We start from the raw sequence: 18,176 nt of genomic DNA on the forward strand, positions 1-18,176 counted from the left end.
AAGACCATTAGAAAAAAGACAAACTCAAAAGACATTAAAAAAAAAAAAAAAAGAATGTGAATGAAAGCTACTGGCGTTTTTCTATTAATTTAATAAGCCTCATGGTGCAAATGGGGTGCCAACAAATGAGAAGATTTGGTTATGAGGAACTGAAACCAACTTGATTTTTAATATTTATAGACTCTTCTGTTGATATGAGTAGAAGATGATCCGTGAATTAAGCCACTGACGAAGGCAATGAATCATTAATGCCCAAATATTAAATTCTGATTCAAGAGACATAGTTCTCACGAAGTTATCCAAATTCCTAAGTGTAATTTTCAACTTTTTCAATACCACACAGGTTTTTCAATAAAACCTGACGAGCATTCACTGACTTACAAATCATTGGAAATCCACTATATGCAAAATGAGTCATGAGAAACACTTGGATAATAAGATATGCTTCCTGTCACCAAGGAGATGACTGTCAGTCACTAATTTCAAATTGGAGATCACCCCTTTCGTGAATCCAGGATTTTTGTTTGAAATAAATACATTTGGGAGAGGAAGTGTTTTCTTAAAATTATTATTATTATGTTCAGCTAGCCAACATACTGTTATTTTAAATAAAGGCAAGTGGGAGGGCTCAATCTACAGGTGAAGGACAATAATCTCTAGAATTTCCTGTAGCAATCTCAACCCACACAACAGTATTGCCGGCAGAGGCTATGGTTTCTTAAAAATTAATCAGGACATACTTGGAATTTTTTATTTAACATTAAAAAGGATCATGAATGTTATAGAATTTGGATAAACTTGGTGATTCTATGGATGCAATAAAATGAATATAAGTCCAAATTATGGGAAAATTCCTTCTGGAAATAACCTGTGTTCTGAAAGTAACACAAAAGAAAGTTTCCAATATCTATGCTTTGTTTTATAGAACCATATGTATACAGCACTCTTAGTATTTAACAATTGAAAAGAACATATTAAGGTTCTCAATTTCAAGCAGAAACTGAAGGATAGAAAAGCCTATTTATAGATAATAATGAAACTGGGTATTTCAAGATTTTTCTGGATATCCAAGCTGAGTCCTGTTCTTCAACTTTCAAATTCAGAATTCCATTCTCCAATAATCTGCATCAAATGAAAGGCAAAAATTTCCAAAAGCAGGATAAGAAGATGAGAATTTAGTGGTTCTTATAATCACTATGCAGAAAAAGCTCCCCAGAAACTTTCTCAAAATACAGATTTCAGGGGCGACTGGATAGCTCGGTGGGTAAAGCCTCTGCCTTTGGCTCAGGTCGTGATCTCAGGGTCTCAGGATTAAGCCCAATATCAGGCTCTCTGCTCAGAGCCTGCTTCCCCCCTCTCTCTCTACCTGCCTCTCTGTCGATTTGTGATCTCTCTATCAAATAAATAAATATAATCTTAAAAAAAAATACAGATTTCAGAGGTATGGCCAGAAACCTGTTGTGTATGCAGAAAAACCTAGGAATCTGCATTTTTACCAAACACCCGAATGATAGCAATGCCAGTGCTACTTAGACCAGATGGCTAGGAATAATTTTCTAAAACTTACTAGTGTGTGCTGACTAAAGGAAAATATTCCAAAGGATAAAATATCCTTCTCCTTTTAATATTTTCAAGTAACTAAACTTCATACTGTGCATTATTTCACTGGTTTAGAAAATTAAATGATGCTCAAACAAATCAAATGTTTTGTCTGGTCTATAAAACCAATTTATCAAAAAAATTGTAAACCATGTCATTGGACACTGTCTAGACATTATAGTAATTTGTTTAGTTTTATGACATTAGAAATTCTTATCTGCAGTGTTTTTCTGGGTGTTCTGATATATTTCACACAATGTTTCCTATAAATCATTTCCTACGGTGATCAAATTTTAACTTCAATTTAGATAGGTAATACTAGAGAGCTACTTATTTTTAAACATCTATCATACAAAGTATATGCATATTATAGAGGTTGACAAACTGATGACAATCAATAAAAATCGGCAAAATATAAATAGAAAATACAGATTCATTACTTTGAAATATATTGCCATGCCAAATTTAGCTTAAGTGCTAGCACATGTCTACTAGTACATCTACATATAGAGTAGCAGGACATTTTTCCAGCTTAATTTATACCTTATTTTTGTTTTAACTTCAAATCAATGAATAGCATTGTTATTTTTAAGCTATATCTTTCCAAAGGAGCATAATGCAAACAAGTAGCTTTATTTAAACCATTTAAATTATACAGGAAGCACATTGTGTTCATTTACAAGGGTTAATTTTCTGCTATTTTCTTCTATATTTTAACACACTCTTGGAAACGGTAATTGCCTATATGAACCTCCCGTCTCTCTTATGGGAGGGTGGAATATTCTGCCAAATTTTAGGAGTGGAAGATGTATTTTTCCTAGTATGCATTAAAATATGTGCAGAGTACTTTTGCTGCTCAATGATAAGATGAATATTTTGAAAGCATCCTAGAAGCTTTGGTCTACAGAAAGCTCAACTGAAAAGGTCTTAGCTCATCCAGGTCACCTCTCTTATTTCCAGATTGAGGACATCCAGTGACCTGCTCACAGGCTTGGAGCTACTTGTGGCCTACATGAGAGCAGAACCAACAGTCCCTTGTTTTTTTCTCTACTTCGTGCTATTAAAATGATGTCTGACACAGATAAATTAGGATTCTAAATAAGTCCTTAACTATATGTACACTAGACTAGGAGAATAAAAAAGAAGAAGAAGAAAAAAAAAAGATTGAGAAACTGCTCATGAAGTTGTTCGAGCACCATAAGCAGATGAGCAATGTGAGTACTATAATTGCTACAAACAACGATTGTAATGTTTCAATTCACCATTCTGCCTCCAGTTACTGCCAAACCCAGGAAATCTCACAACTGCCAAAATAGTATTTTGTAATTCCTATTTTCATCATGTGCTCTTCCTGCCTAGGGATTCACGATGTCAATCCATGACCCTTCACAGAGCTCTAATGCCTGCAGGTGCTCTGAAAAGGTCCTCATACTGATTATAAAACCTGAAATCCTACTTCTCTGTAACATCAGCCCAACATCGGTGGGAAGGTAAAAATCACCTACATTTTAAGCCTTTGATCTCACACACAGAATTTCAAGCATATATTCATTGAGCAACTACTATATAATCCCATGTGACAGCCTTTGCTCACCATATCCTCCCATCTAGAATTCCCAGACTGATAGATAGATCAACGTTCCTGAAATCTTCTTGGGTTATTTAGCAATGATTCTCTTTTCTTGGCTTCAGGAGAGAGGTACTGTCCAGTGGTTCTCCCTGTTCTTAACATGCTGACTTTATATTAAGCACTTCGTTGCCAAGTACCATTTTAGACATATGCCCCACACCACATGATTCAGAGCATAGATTATGTTTATATTTAATAATTTATTTTATTTTAATAGTTAACTTGTAATTTGTTTTAGTAAATATCAATATAATGACACCAACATCCTAGTTTAGCAAAAATATCAATATTTTGGCACTGAATTTATTTACTCTAAATATAAACACAATTTGCAGTACTATCACTGAAGCAAGTCGCCTTTTATCCTCTGCCTTGTTGAAAAAAGCCTCAATTCATCATCCTGAAATTGGACTAAGGGTTATGAGTCCCTTTGCCCTGTAGAGTCAGCAATGAATTAAAATGTTAAAATATTGCCTGAGACTCATATTCATCCAAATTTGTTTGAAGTAAACCAAATCGCATTACGTAAAATCTTTCCTAACACTAATCACATCAACTCCCTTAATTCGAGTAAATTGGCCTTGGGTTCAAAAGGTCAGCCTAAAAGGGCAAAAGAGAGACATTCTTTTATCTTGTTAGAGTATACTTTTGAAAGTTAAACCAAATTCTCTCTGTATTCTGTTGGAGAAAGAACACAAATAAATTATTCTCCAATGGCAACAACCAGGAGCATTTGTAAGCTTTCCTTCTCATATACAGGCTTTCAAGCTTGTATTTACTGAACAACGGCTATAGATCAGGCATTAGGCTATGTTCTGGGGATATAAAACGTAATGCCATGAGTTGTATCTTTTAGCAGCTTACAACCTATTGGGTCCATCCATTTTAGAAGGAAGGAAGGAGGGAGGGAAGGAGGAGGGAAAAGAGGAGGGGAGGAGAGAGGGAAGGAAGAGGGAGGAAAGAACAATTATGGTTGAATAGGATAGGTCCTCTAACAGAAGAAAGTGAAGAGTAGGGGAAGAGGACAAAGGAGAAGATGCCTAAATCTGCCTTGAGGGTTCCAATGTGTTTTACAGAGTCAATGGCATGTAACCTAGGTCTGCAAAAATGCATGTGAAGAGAACAAAGGGAAAGGACATTTCCAGAGATAGGAAGCAGTGTGTTCAAAGACATGTCTGTAAGAGACTGCCTACAGTGTTTAGGAAATAACTCCATTAAAATGTGGTCCACGTAGTTTATAACTTACTCTGAATTTTGACAGCGGCGCCACTCTCTCAAGTTGCCATTATGTGTCCAGACGCAGCAGAGACACTGTATAGCTCTGGGAATGGAAATGAGGCCAGAGACCTACTTCAGAGGTTTTGTTAGACAGAAGTTGAAGATTAACTGAATGTGGAGTGAAAGAGGAGGAGTGAAGATGACACTGAAGTTTATACCTCGATTAACTAGGTAAAAGGTGATTAAAAAAAATATATATATATATATATATATATTTGAGAGAGAGAGAGAAGGGGACAGGAGTAGAGGGAGAGAGCTACAAGCAGACTCTGCACTGAACAAGTAGCCTAAGGCAGGGCTCGATCTCACAACTCTGAGATCATGACTCTGAGATCATGACCTGAGCTGAAACCAAGGGTGAGATGCTTAACTGATTGAGCCACCCACGTGCCCTAAAAGATTATGGTTTTAATAGAAAATGCTCCCTTGAGCACCTTCCTAGCTCAGTTGGTAGCATATGTAACTCTTGATCTCAGGGTCATGGGTTGGAGCCCCATGTTAGGTCTAGACCCAAGAAGGCAGGAAGGAAGGAAGGAAGGAAGGGAGGGAGGGATGAAGGAAGGAAAGAAGAAGAGAAGGAGAGGAAGGAAGGAAGGAAGGAAGGAAGGAAGAAAAGGAAGAAAGAAGGAAATAAATGCTTTCTTGATTGCTAGGGACTCCACATTATTCCCTCATGGGAGAAATTTGAGATGAGGAGTTCTGAGCCCAAATCATGGAGGACTTTGTTAGACTAAGGACTTAGCTGCAAAGCGTTTTCGAAAGACACACTTTTGCCCGCAGCTGTCCGGTAGCAGGCACCATTCCTGAAGGACTCACTGTTTTTAGCCAGTAAATAGGTTTGGTATTTGGAGTTTTCTCTCATCTTAAGATCACCAAGTAAGAGCTCTGCACTCTGGTAAATCCCTCAAATCTCTGACGCAACGATTCTCTGGAAATTCAAGTTGCCAATATAATCTTGATGCTTTTCAACACCAGGTCAAGACAGCTTATTCTTGACATAGACCACAGATATCCTGGAATAGGCAGAGAGGGGGATGCTCAGTGGCCCCCTCTTAGAAGCCCTGGGAAAGACATCAGTGAGCCACCCTGCACCAGCATGCCTCACACTTCTACCAAGAGACAGAGGTCCAGAGACACAGAGAACATCTCACATTACTGCTCTCATGCATCAAGAGATAATACAGTTGACACTTATTTAACACCATTCTTAGCAAGCATTCAGTTTTGCTTTTAAAGAAATATAACAATAACCAAATTTATTTCCATTTTTCTTTTGAGTTAAGTGATTACATTCTTTCGTAATACACTTCTTAGTCTTCTATAACATCTTGCATTTAGCTAATTGACATTAACAACAATTGGCCTCTTCTGCTTATTTCACAATCTCCAATATAGCACATTTGAGTAGTAATTCTAAAAATAAAAATAAAAATGGTGCCTTCCTTTCTTATTTTCTGTCTTTCCTACCCAAGTCACTAGTTTAAGATAGTAGGTAAGTTTTCTTCCCCTTCCTTTTCTTTTTTTAAAGATTTTATTTATTCATTTGACAGACAGAGATCACAAGTAGGCAGAGAGAGAGGCAGAGAGAGAAGAGGAAGCAGGCTTCCCACTGAGCAGAGAGCCCGATGCAGGGCTCAATCCCAGGACACTGGGATCATGACCTGAGTCCTCCCCTTCCTTTTTTAACAATGATCTCCCAACTCAAATTTTCAATTAAGTATTGTATCTATAGGCATGGTCCATAATTATCCCTCTTGTTTACAACCTTTTGCCTAATACCTTTCTGCTTAGGGTCACTACTTTACATATTCTCATATCACAGACACAGACAGGAATAGGAAGATCTGGGAAAGGAGATGAAGAACTCAGTTTCAGATGCTGATAGTGAGCTGACCAATAGCTGAAAAGTCATAACTGGACACAAAAACCTACTGCTTCTAAACAGTAGTGCATTGTTGACAAAAGAATAGGAGAAATCTCTAAAACAGAGAATTTTTAGAATGAGAAGTTAAGATGATAATGACAGAAATGAGTAGAATGAATTCTTAATACAGAGAGGCCAAGGAAAAAGACTTACTATGTTTCTAAAGTCAGAGAAATAGAAGAAAATGTGGTGCTTTAAAAGTGACATAAAGAGATGCTGAAGCATAGAGAACTGTCCAAACCTGTCACTTACAACAGAGTTGTAAATTTGGAGGATCACAGACAAAAGGTCATTGCTTATGACAGCTAGGATGGCATTGGTGAATTTTGAGTGAGATACGGTGTCAGAGTAATGGGGGTCAAAAGCTGAATGAGATAAGGTTTGATTGAGAAGGAGAGGGCTTAGTAGGTCAAACTGAGCTTAGGGCAAAAAGCAAAACTGCAGTTGAGGTTTACCCATGTAAAAAAGAATGGTATGTATAAAATGGAATACTTTAACAATATTATGCCACTATCTCAGGATTGCAGAGACTAATTATTTATGTTACAAAAAACAAACCATAATGTTTTATTTCCAACATAACCATTTTTTTTTGGCAATACCTGACTATTTTCCACTACTCATCATTCTTTTAAAATTAACTTCCCTAAAATCCCATCTTTTTTCTTTTCCTTCCTTTTTTCTTTTCTGTTTACTCTTTTCTTTAAAAAGATTTAATTTTTTTATTTGACAGAGAAAGAGAAGAAGCGAGCACAAGCACGGGGAGAAGTAGAGAGGGAAGGAGGCTCCCTGCTGAGCAAGAAGCCCGATACGGGACTCAATCCCAGGACCCTGGAATCATGACCTGAGCCAAAGGCAGATGCTGAACTGACTGAGCCACCCAGGCATCCTTTTATTTACTCTTTTACAAGTTCACTTTGCCAACCTTTGTACCACATATGCAGAAATCTCTCAAAACTACCTAATCTCTTCTGTAAAAATAAAATCAAGGTTAATCCCCACACCACATAAATATCCTTACATGAATTCATATTTTAAAACCAGAGATAAAACAACAGTATTCATTCTCTCATCAAGCCCTCCTCTTGTGTTTCCATTACATTTTAGTGATTAGAAATAATGGTGCACCTTTTATTTAAGCCATCCTTCTGCCCTGCTTTGCAGTCCTCAGATCACAGCAGCCTGGCTTCTCCCTATTGCTTGTATTTGTAAAAGAATAAAAGGAAGGGTCGCCTGGGTGGCTCAGTGGGTTAAAGCCTCTGCCTTTGGCTCAGGTCATGATCTCAGGATTTTGGGATCAAGCCCCGCATCAGGCTCTCTGCTCAGCAGGGAGCCTGCTTCCTCCTCTCTCTCTGCCTGCATCCCTGCCTACTTGTGGTCTCTGTTTGTCAAATAAATAAATAAAATCTTAAAAAAAAAAAAAAGATAAGGCAGGAGAATAGAAGGTGGTAAGCTGCTAATTTTGTTATTATTTTGATGTTCTACTTCTCCTTCAGTCTAAGTTTATATGCCTTTGCTTCCATGAAACTATGAAGACCTTTATGAAATTACACCTTACTGTACATTTCAAAACAATACAGACTTATTACATCCTATTCAGTATATAATAGGCATTGGTGAATTGAATATAAATTCATGAATATAAACATATCAAACATGCACATAAACAGAACATCCAATTTGTATATGTTTTCTAACAATAGTTAAAATCCTTCTGTCATTACCATTTAAGTAATCCTAAATAAAGCAATATTCTGACACAAAAAAGCATACAGTTTATTTTAAATAAGCTTTGAGCTCAATAAAAAATAAATAAATAAGCTTTTAGCTTATTTGAGTTGTCTGATTCATTGATTCATTTAATTACTAATATTTCTGCATATATATGAACTTATTTCCCTACACCTTTTCCATCAACCCTTATATTTTGTTAACACAACATTCCTATTCCACTAGAGAGAAATACTTTTTCATATTTAATTTGATGAGCTATAAAATAAATGCAAGATCCTATTGATTATTCCAGATTTAATCAAAAGAAGGTCATATCTAGGGATGCTTGGGTGGTTGGTTAAGCAGCTGACTTTAGCTCAGGTCATGGTCTCAGGATCCTGGGATCAATCCCAAATCAGGCTCCAAGTGGAGAGTCTGGGATATTCTCTCTCTCCCTCTCCCTCTGCCCCCTCCACCCCCCGCTCTTTCTAAAATAAATGATTAGAATCTTAAAAAAAAAAAAAAAAAGATCATATCAACCTCAAATGATTTTGTTGATGGACTCTTAACATGAAAAGTTCTGAATATTTTGCATATTATGTCTCTTCAGTATATCCTGAGAAGCACTGTTATAAATTAATTGAACTTCCCTGAGAGACTCTCCAAAGCCCAAGATAAGGTAAAAAAAAATTAAGCCCTGAAGCCTCTAGTTTTAGAAAGGAGCTATTAATGTTTTCTAAATAATAGATTTTTATATGACTTTTTAGATTAATATTAGCAAAGAATTTAAAGTAGAGTTTAAATTAAAAATTAAAACTTACCTGTTTATATGCAATAAATACTATTAAAGATGGAATAAAATTCATTATCAAAGAAAATAACTTTCAATAACAACTTAATTATGTGCATGAAATATTTCTGATGAACACTGATGCAAAACTCAACAACATCCATTCATGATAAAGAAACAAAGTATGTTTAGAGAAAACATACCTCAACATAATAAAGGTTATCTATGAAAACATAGTTAATATCATACTCAATGGTGAAAAACTTAGAGTTTTTCTTCTAATATTGGCAACAAGACAAGTATGGTCACTCTTACCACTTTTGTTCAAAACAGCACTCTAAGTCCTAGCCACAGAAAATGGACAAGGAAAAAAAAAGGCATCTAAATTAGTAAGGAAGACATAAAACTTTCACTATCTGCAGATGACATGATAATCTACATAGAAAACCCTAAAAAATACACCAAAAAACCTACTAGAACTGATAAATGAATTTGGTAAAGTTGCAGAATATAAAATTTATAGAAATCTGTTGCATGTCTATTCATGAACAGTGAAGTAGCAGAAAGAGAAATAAAAAAAAAGTCTCATTTACAAATGCACCAAAAATAATAAAATCACTATGAATAAACTTAACCAAGGAGGTAAAAGACCTGAATTCTGAAAAATTTTAAAACACTGATGAAAGAAATTGAAGATGACACAAACAAATGGAAAGATATTCCATGTTCTAGATTGGAAAAGCCAATATTGTTAAAATATTCGTACTACCCAAAGCAATCTACAGATTTAATGTAATCCCTATAAATACTAACAAAATTTTTCATAGAACTAAAACACATACTACTAAAATTTGTATTGAATCACAAAAGATTCTGCATAGCCAAAGTAATCTTATGAAAGAAGAATAAAGTTAGCGGTGCCTGGAGGGGTCAGCTGGTTAAGTGTCCTAACTCTTGATTTTAGCACCGATCATAATCAAAGGGCTGTGGGATCAAGTCTCATGTCTAGCTTTGTGCTTAGCAGGAGTCTGCTTGAGATCCACTGTCTCCCTCTCCCTCTCTGTCCCTCACTCCCCACCTCTATAAATAAACAAACAAATAAATAAATAAATCTTTTTAAAAAGAAAGAATAGAAGAAAGAATAGAAGAAATAGAAGAAATATTTCAGATTTCAAGAATATAGTTCAAAGTTAATCTAAATAGTACCTTAGCACAAAAAAAAAGTCACACAGATAAATGGAATAGAATAAAGAACACAAAAATGAACTCATGTTTTTATGGTCAATTAACCTACAACAAAGGAGGTAAGAATATGAAGGTTCCTCAAAAATTTAAAATAAAATTACCATATGATCCACTGACTCCACTACTTGGTACTTACACTCAAGGAAAATAAAAACACTACTTTGAAAAGATATATGCACCCTAACATTAATTGCAGCATTTACAATAGTGAAAAGATGGAAGCAGCCCAAGTGTTCATCTGTAGATAAATGGAATACTACTCAGCCATGAAAAGGAGTGAGATCTTGCCATTTGCAATAACATGAATGTACCTAGAGAGTATTATGCTAAGTAAAATAAGTCAGTCAGAGAAAGACGAATACCATGATTTCACTCATATGTGGAATTTAAGAAACAAAACAAATGGACAAACAAAAAAGAAAGGACAAAAAACACTCTTAAACACAGAGAACAAATTGCTGCGTACCAGAAGAGGTGTGTGGGAAAACAGTGAAACACAAAAAGAATAGAAAATAATAAATAAAGAATAAAAAGAGAATAGAAAGAATAAAAAATAGAATAAAAAAGAATAGAAAAGGAAATGACGTTCAAAAATAATGTAATTATGTACATGAAATTTTGATGTTAAACATAAAAAGCAATAATGCAATTTAAATTGTAATGTTAAAACAATAAAAGCAATATTTTTCTGGAAAAGAACTATCATGTAATGTCATTCTCCAAGCAGGGTACTGACTTTATGGAAAATTGAACACATAACTGCAAAATATTAATCTAAAATATTTTCCACAAAATGACATTTTTGAGTCTTATTTTTCTTAAGTGAAACAGTATAAAAATTTTAAATTTAGGGGCGCCTGGGTGGCTCAGTGGGTTAAGCCTCTGCCTTTGGCTCAGGTCATGATCCCGGGGTCCTGGGATCAAGTCCCGCATCGGGCTCTCTGCTCAGCGGGGAGCCTGCTTCCTCCTCTCTCTCTCTCTCTGCCTGCCTCTCTGCCTACTGTGATCTCTCTCTGTCTGTCAAATAAATAAATAAAATCTTAAAAAAATTTTTTTTAAATTTTATTACATGAAGGTTTCTACATTTGCAACTTGAGATTTCATCAGAAATATCTTTCTTTGTTTTCACCTAGAAGCATAACCTCTTAATATCTATGGCTAAAACTTCAAAGACTCTTCCATGTTTTATAGAAGAAAAAAATACACATTTCACTGAATCTACGGTTTATAACATATTTTTCAAATAGAGCATTTGACAAGCTATAATGTGTGTGCCAGAGAACAAGTCTGGCACCAGTCATGAGCCCTCCGGTCTCTACATGGACATTCTCACCCCAAGTCCTCATGATGTACTTCCTGGTATTTCTCAAGGGAAAACAGCTGACCTACACCTTGAGGATGTCTGAAAGTCCATCAAATATTTCATTAATCTCCTATTTTGCTCACAGAGAATTTGCATAAACTAAGCTGGATATCCCAACTTGAAATATTAAGGGGAACTTCACACTCCCTCTCCTCGGTAGGAATGTGATACACTATATGCAAGTTCTTGGTTTTCTATTGTATCCTATAGTGAGTTCTAAATTGTTTCCAACTAAGAATTGAATCATGTCTCTAATTAATAAATTTTAGAAAATTAAAAAATAACTATGCCAGACACTTTGGGGGCTAGGCCATAGACTTTCAACAACAAAATGCTGAGATAAATCCACTCTTGCTTTGATGGCCCTATTCTCTTTTTTTTTCTTTTTTAATTTAAATTCAACTAGTCAACTTAGTACCTCATTAGTTTCAGATGTAGATGGCACTGTTCTTTATGTGCCTTGAGTCAGTGTGGGGGCATAGTGAAGAAGACAGAGAAACGATTATAACACTGCAAGGGAAGGCAGCATTTAATCCTTAAAACATTTGATTAGGACTTCTCCCTCTAAATCAAACTTATGAAATGGCTTCCTCCTAATAATGTCAGAAGCCATGTGTCATATGGTCAGTGAACCCTCCAAGGTTCTTTGAACCACATCTTCCTTGCTTCTTATGAATTATCACCATATCTTATGAGATCAAGACTCCCCAAAACACAGATACTGATTACATCTTTTTTTTTTCCTTTTTTTACCCCTACGGACTGAAATGTATACCTAAATACACTCCTCTCTCTGAAATTAAGAGCTTTTTAGCTTTCTTGGAAAGAACTTACAAAGCTAAAGCAAATACTAACTAAAATGAAATTAGTCTCATCATTGTGCTGCAACCTTAATCACAAATTGGGTATTTATTTCTTCCAGTCTAGCTCATCAAGAAAACAAATGAGATTTACTACAGAATATGCCAAAAATGAAAACTTCAATTTGCTTCTCCAAGAGCGGCAATGGCAGGCAGGGAAATTTTAGGATCTGGCCTGCCAATTTCCCCATTGTTTCTCTCCAATGAGAAATCCCTGCCGCTGCTTGTGACTAATCCCAAGAAGGACAAGGTCCTCAGCATGTCAGAAAAATGCCTCTTAGACCCCAGAATACAGGAATCAGTGTGACAATGACCCACACCCAAAGTCCCTTTCTGAACAGAGCAGAAGAGCGATTATCACTAAGCAAGAATGAGTCAGACATCACAGGAAAATGCTCTCATGGACTGAGAATTTAGCAAACACCAGAACCTGTGTAACACATGTGAGTTTTGACAATCTTTAATTCTCTCTAAATCCTGATGTATACCTTTAATTTCCATTTAAGAAAATGAGACACACTTGTGCTCGCTTCAGCAGCACAGAACTAAAATTAGAACAATACAGAGAAGATTAGCATGGCCCCTGCGCAAGGATGACACACAAATTCATGAAGTGTTCCATATTTTTGACCACTTTCTGGAAGGTAGGATGTGCAGAGACGTGAATCTGAGGCAATATACGGGAAAACAGACAGGAGAAGGAGGGGCCGGTGCCCAGCAAGTGAGAGAGCAACAGAGCACAAAATCAGAACTTTAGAAGTCTGCTCCACTGAGGGATGTCACTCCAGTAGCCAAGCAGGGGCTGGAACACTCGCTGGGACAGTGTGGCCTCAGGACCCTCAGGATCACAGACAGACCTGGGGTCTCTCAGTGTGGCAGAGCAGCCAAGTATCGGAGTGGGGAAGCCGACTACAGAAAGGGAGCTGCGGAGGGGACTCTCAGGTCTCAGTTACCTTAAACCATGACCGAAGGCACAGTCGGGCAACTACTCTTCGAGCCAGGACGCGACAAGTAGCAGATCCAGGGAGACCCCCACATCCTCCACTGGGTAGAGTGGCGGGGAGCACGCTGCAGAAAATCTGCTGGGTTTGGAGACTCCAAATGGGGCCATACACCAGAGATAGAAATGCTTGGTCACAGACTGGGTGAGCTCAGAGTGTGACCCAAGACCAGGGAGACAGGAGGGATTGACTGGTTTTCACTGAGGGCTCACTGAGGAGTGGGCGCCCTGAGCTCCAGCTCCTACAGGCCGGAAACTGAGAGGCCTCTGTTTTCATTCTCCTCCTCTAAAGCTGTATGGAAAGCATTCAGGGAACAAAAGCTACCAAGAGGCAAACCATTTAGATTACTTGGCCTGACCCCTGGCAAGGGTGGTGCATTTCTGCCTCAGGCAAAGACGTCTGAGAATCACTGCAAAAGGCCCCTGCAAGAACTCATCATCCCACCCAGACCAAGTTTACCAATCAGTGAGAACCACAAAACACCTGTGGTAGGGTAATACAGCACATAGAATTCATGGCTTTTCCCCCATGATTCTTTAGTCTAGCAAAGTTAAATTTTTAGTTTTCATTACTTTTTCTGTATTTTTTTTAATTTTTTCTCTTTCCTGTTTTAACCTATTTTATCTTACTAATACCATTTGAAAAATCTTTTTTAATTTTCATTTTTTAGTCCTATTCCATATTTTCACTGTATTGAAACTTTTTTTTGAATAGATGTAAGTTTTTATTTCTTTAAAATTTTGGGATACAGTTTCTTCTAACAGACCAAAATACATCCTAAATCTAGCGTATAGCTTTGTTCCAGTCTCCAGCCTGATCACTTTCTCTTTTTTTTTTCTTTTCTCTTTTTCTCAACCAACTGCTTATGTTACCAATTCCTTTTTTAAAATTTTTTAAAATTTTCAGCTTTACAGTCATATTCCATCACTTCATCACGTTTACCCATATTTTTATATATACATAACTTTTTCTTTCTTTAAAATTTTGGGAGGCTGTTTCTTCTAAAAGACCAAAATATACCCATAATCAAGTGTGTACCTCTGTTCTATTCAGCAGCCCAATTATTCATATATATATATATATATATACACTCCCCCCCCATCTTCTCCCCTTCGGTTTTGGGTCTCTTCTGCTTTGGTTAGTGTATATTTTTCTGGAGTCACTGTTACCCTTTTAGCATTGTGTTGTCTCATTCACCTATTTTTCTCTGGACAAAATGACAAGGTAGAAAAACTCACCACAGAAAAAGAACAAGAGTAGAACCAACTGCTCAGGACCTAATCAACAAGACATAAGTAAGATGTCAGAAATAGAGTTCAGAATGACGATTATAAAGATGCTAGCTGGGCTTCAAAAAAAGCATAGAAGATAATAGAGAATCATTTTCTGGAGAAATAAAAGAATTGAAATCTAACCAAGTTGAAATAAAAAAAAAAGGCCATTAATGAGGTGCAATAAAAAATGGAGGCTCTTACTAGGATAAATGATGCAGAAGAGAGAGTTAGTGATATAGAAGACCAAATGATGGAGAATAAAGAAGCTGAGAAAAAGACAAACAACTACTGGATCACAAGGGGAGAATTTGAGAGATAAGTGATACCGTAAGATGAAACCATATTAGAATAATCGGTGTCCGAGAAGAAGAAGAAAGGGAGAGGGGGGCAGAAGGTATATGGGATCAACTTATACAAGAGCATTTCCTTAACTTGGGGAAGGAAAAAAGCATCAAAATCAAGGAGGTACAGAAAACCCCCTCTCAAAATCAATAAAAATAAGTCATTACCCAGTCACCTAATAGTAAAACTTACAAGACTCAGAGACAAAGAGAAAATCCTGAAAGCAGCTCAGGACAAGAGGTCTGTACATACAAAGGTAGAAATATTATATTGGCAGCAGAACTATCCACAGAGACATGGCAGGCCAGAAAGGACTGGCATGATACATTCAGAACACTAAATGAGAAAAATATGCAGCAAAGAATACTCTATCCAGCTAGGCTGTCAATGAAAATAGAAGGGGAGATAAAAAACTTCCACAACAACAACAACAACAAAAACTAAAAGAATTTGCAAACAATAAACCAGCCCCACAGGAAATCTTGAAAGTGGTCCTCTAAGCAAAGAGAGAGGCTTAAAGTAACAGACCAGAAAGGAACAGAGACAATATACAGTAACAGTCACCTTCCAGGCAATACAGTAACACTAAATTCATATATTTTAATAGTTATCCTGAATGTAAATGATCTAAATGCCCCAATCAGAAGACACAGGGTATCAGAATGGATTTATTTTAAAGATTTTATTTATTTTATTTGACAGATAGAGATCACAAGTAGAGAGGGAGGGGGAAGCAGGCTCCCTGCAGAGCAGAGAGCCCGATGTAGGGCTCAATTCCACGACCGTGGGATCATGACTTGAGCCAAAGGCAGAGGCTTTAACCCACTGAGCCACCCAGGCACCCCTCAGAATGGATTATTAAAAAAAAAAAAAAAAAAAACATCGATATGCGGTCTGCAAGAAACTCATTTTAGATGCAAAGACACCTCCAGATTTAAAGTGAGGGGGTGGAAAACCATTTACCATGCTAATGGACAACAAAAGAAAGCTGGGGTGGCAATCCTTATATCAGATCAATTAGATTTTAAGCCAAAGACTATAATTAGAGATGAGGAAAGACACTATATCATACTCAAAGGGTCTGTCCGACAAGAAGACCTAACAATTTTAAATATCTATGCCCCGAACATGGGAGCAGCCAACTATATAAGCCAATTAATAACAAAATCAAAGAAACACATTGACAATAATACAATAATAGTAGGGGACTTTAACATCCCCCTCACTGAAATGGACAGGTCATCCAAGCAAAATATCAACAAGGAAATAAAGGCTTTAAATACCACACTGGACCAGATGGACATCACAGATATATTCAGAACATTCCATCCCAAAGCAACAGAATACACATTCTTCTCTAGTGCACATGGAACATTCTCTGGAATAGATCACATCCTGGGTCATCAACAGGTCTCAACTGGTACCAAAAGATTGGGATCATTCCCTGCATATTTTCAGACCACAATGTTCTGAAGCTAGAACACAATCACAAGACGAAAGTTGCAAGGAACTCAAATACACGGAGGCTAAATAGCACACTACTAAAAAATAAATGGGTCAACCAGGAAATTAAAGAAGAATTAAAAAATATTCATGGAAACAAATGAACATGAAAACACAACTATTCAAAATCTTTGGGATAGAGCAAAGGTGGTCCTGAGAGGAAAGTATATAGCAATACAGGCCTTTATCAAGAAACAAGAAAGGTCTCAAGTACACAACCTAACACTACACCTAAAAGAGCTGGAGAATGAACAGCAAAGAAAGCCTAAACCCAGCAGGAGAAGAGAAATAAAGATCACAGCAGAAATCAATGAAATAGAAACCAAAAAGAACAGTAGAACAGATCAATGAAACTAGGAGGTGGGTCTTTGAAAAAAATTAATAAGATTGATAAACCCCTGGCCAGACTTATCAAAAAGAAAATAGAAAGGACCCAAATAAATAAAATCATGAATGAAAGAGGAGAGATCACAACCAACACCAAACACAAACAATTAAAAGAACATACTATGAGCAAATTTGTATTTGCTCATATGCCACCAAATTTGATAATCTGGAAGAAATGGAGGTATTTCTAGAGATGTATAAACTACCAAAACTGAACCAGGAAAAAATAAAAATCCTGAACAGACCTGTAACCAGTAAGGAGATTGAAGCAGTCATCAAAAATCTCTCAACAAACAAGAGTCTTAGGCCAGAAGGCTTCCCAGAGGAATTCTACCAAACATTTAAAAATGAATTAATACCTATTCTCCTGAAACTGTTCCAAAAAATAGAAAAGGAAGAAAAACTTCCAAACTCATTTTATGAAGCCACCATTACCTTGATCCCCAAACCAGACACCCTCAAATACCCAGAGGAATTTTAAAATAGAAAACCAAAGTTGTTGGCATCACAATTCCAGACTTTAAGCTCAATTACAAAACCGTAATCATCAAGACAGTATGGTACTGGCACAAAAACAGACACCTGGAGCAGTGGAACAGATAAGAGAGCCCAGAAATAGACCCTCAATTCTATGGTCAACTAATCTTCTACAAATCAGGAAAGAATGTCCAGTGGAAAACAGATACTTTCTTCAACAGATGGTGTTGTACATCCACATGCAGAAGAGTGAAACTATACCACACACAAAAATAGTCTCAAAATGTATGAAAGACCTCAATGTGAGACAGGAATCCATCAAAATCTTAAGAAGAACACGGGCTGCAACATCTTTGATCTCAGCCATAACAACTTCTTCCTAGAAACATCGCCAAAGACAAGGGAAGCAAGGGCAAAAATGAACTATTGGAACTTCATCAGATAAAAAGCTTTTGTACAGAAAAGGAAACAGTCTACAAATCCAAAAGGAAGCCATCAAAATGGGAGAAGATATTTGCAAACAACATATCAGATAAAGGGCTAGTATCCATAATCTATAAAGATACAGCAAACTCAACACCCAAAGAACAAATAATCCAATCAAGAAACAGGCAGAAGACATGAACAGACATTTTTGCAAAGAAAACATCCAAATGGCCAACAGACACATGAAAATGTGTTGAACCTCACTTGACATCAGAGAAATACAAATCAAAACCACAAGGAGACAAGATTTCACACCAGTCAGAATGGCTAAAATTAACAAGTCAGGAAATGACAGATACTGGGG

The 18,176-nt window shown here is 36.6% G+C and overlaps 1 protein-coding gene and 1 non-coding gene across 2 annotated transcripts in view; one reads left to right on the top strand and one right to left on the bottom strand.

The window, feature by feature from the left end:
* Nucleotides 1–18,176, bottom strand: part of MDGA2 (MAM domain containing glycosylphosphatidylinositol anchor 2) — an 871,541-nt gene that overhangs the window by 511,153 nt on the left and 342,212 nt on the right. The gene's annotated exons all lie outside the window — the stretch shown is intronic.
* On the top strand, nucleotides 12,925–13,030 carry LOC123390614. Its single transcript, XR_006605150.1, has one exon. It is a non-coding gene; the product is annotated as a U6 spliceosomal RNA (small nuclear RNA).

Source organism: Mustela putorius, unplaced genomic scaffold, assembly GCF_011764305.1.
Source record: "Mustela putorius furo isolate JIRA1106 unplaced genomic scaffold, ASM1176430v1.1 tig00000129_pilon_pilon_pilon, whole genome shotgun sequence".
NCBI classification, from domain to species: Eukaryota; Metazoa; Chordata; class Mammalia; order Carnivora; family Mustelidae; genus Mustela; species Mustela putorius.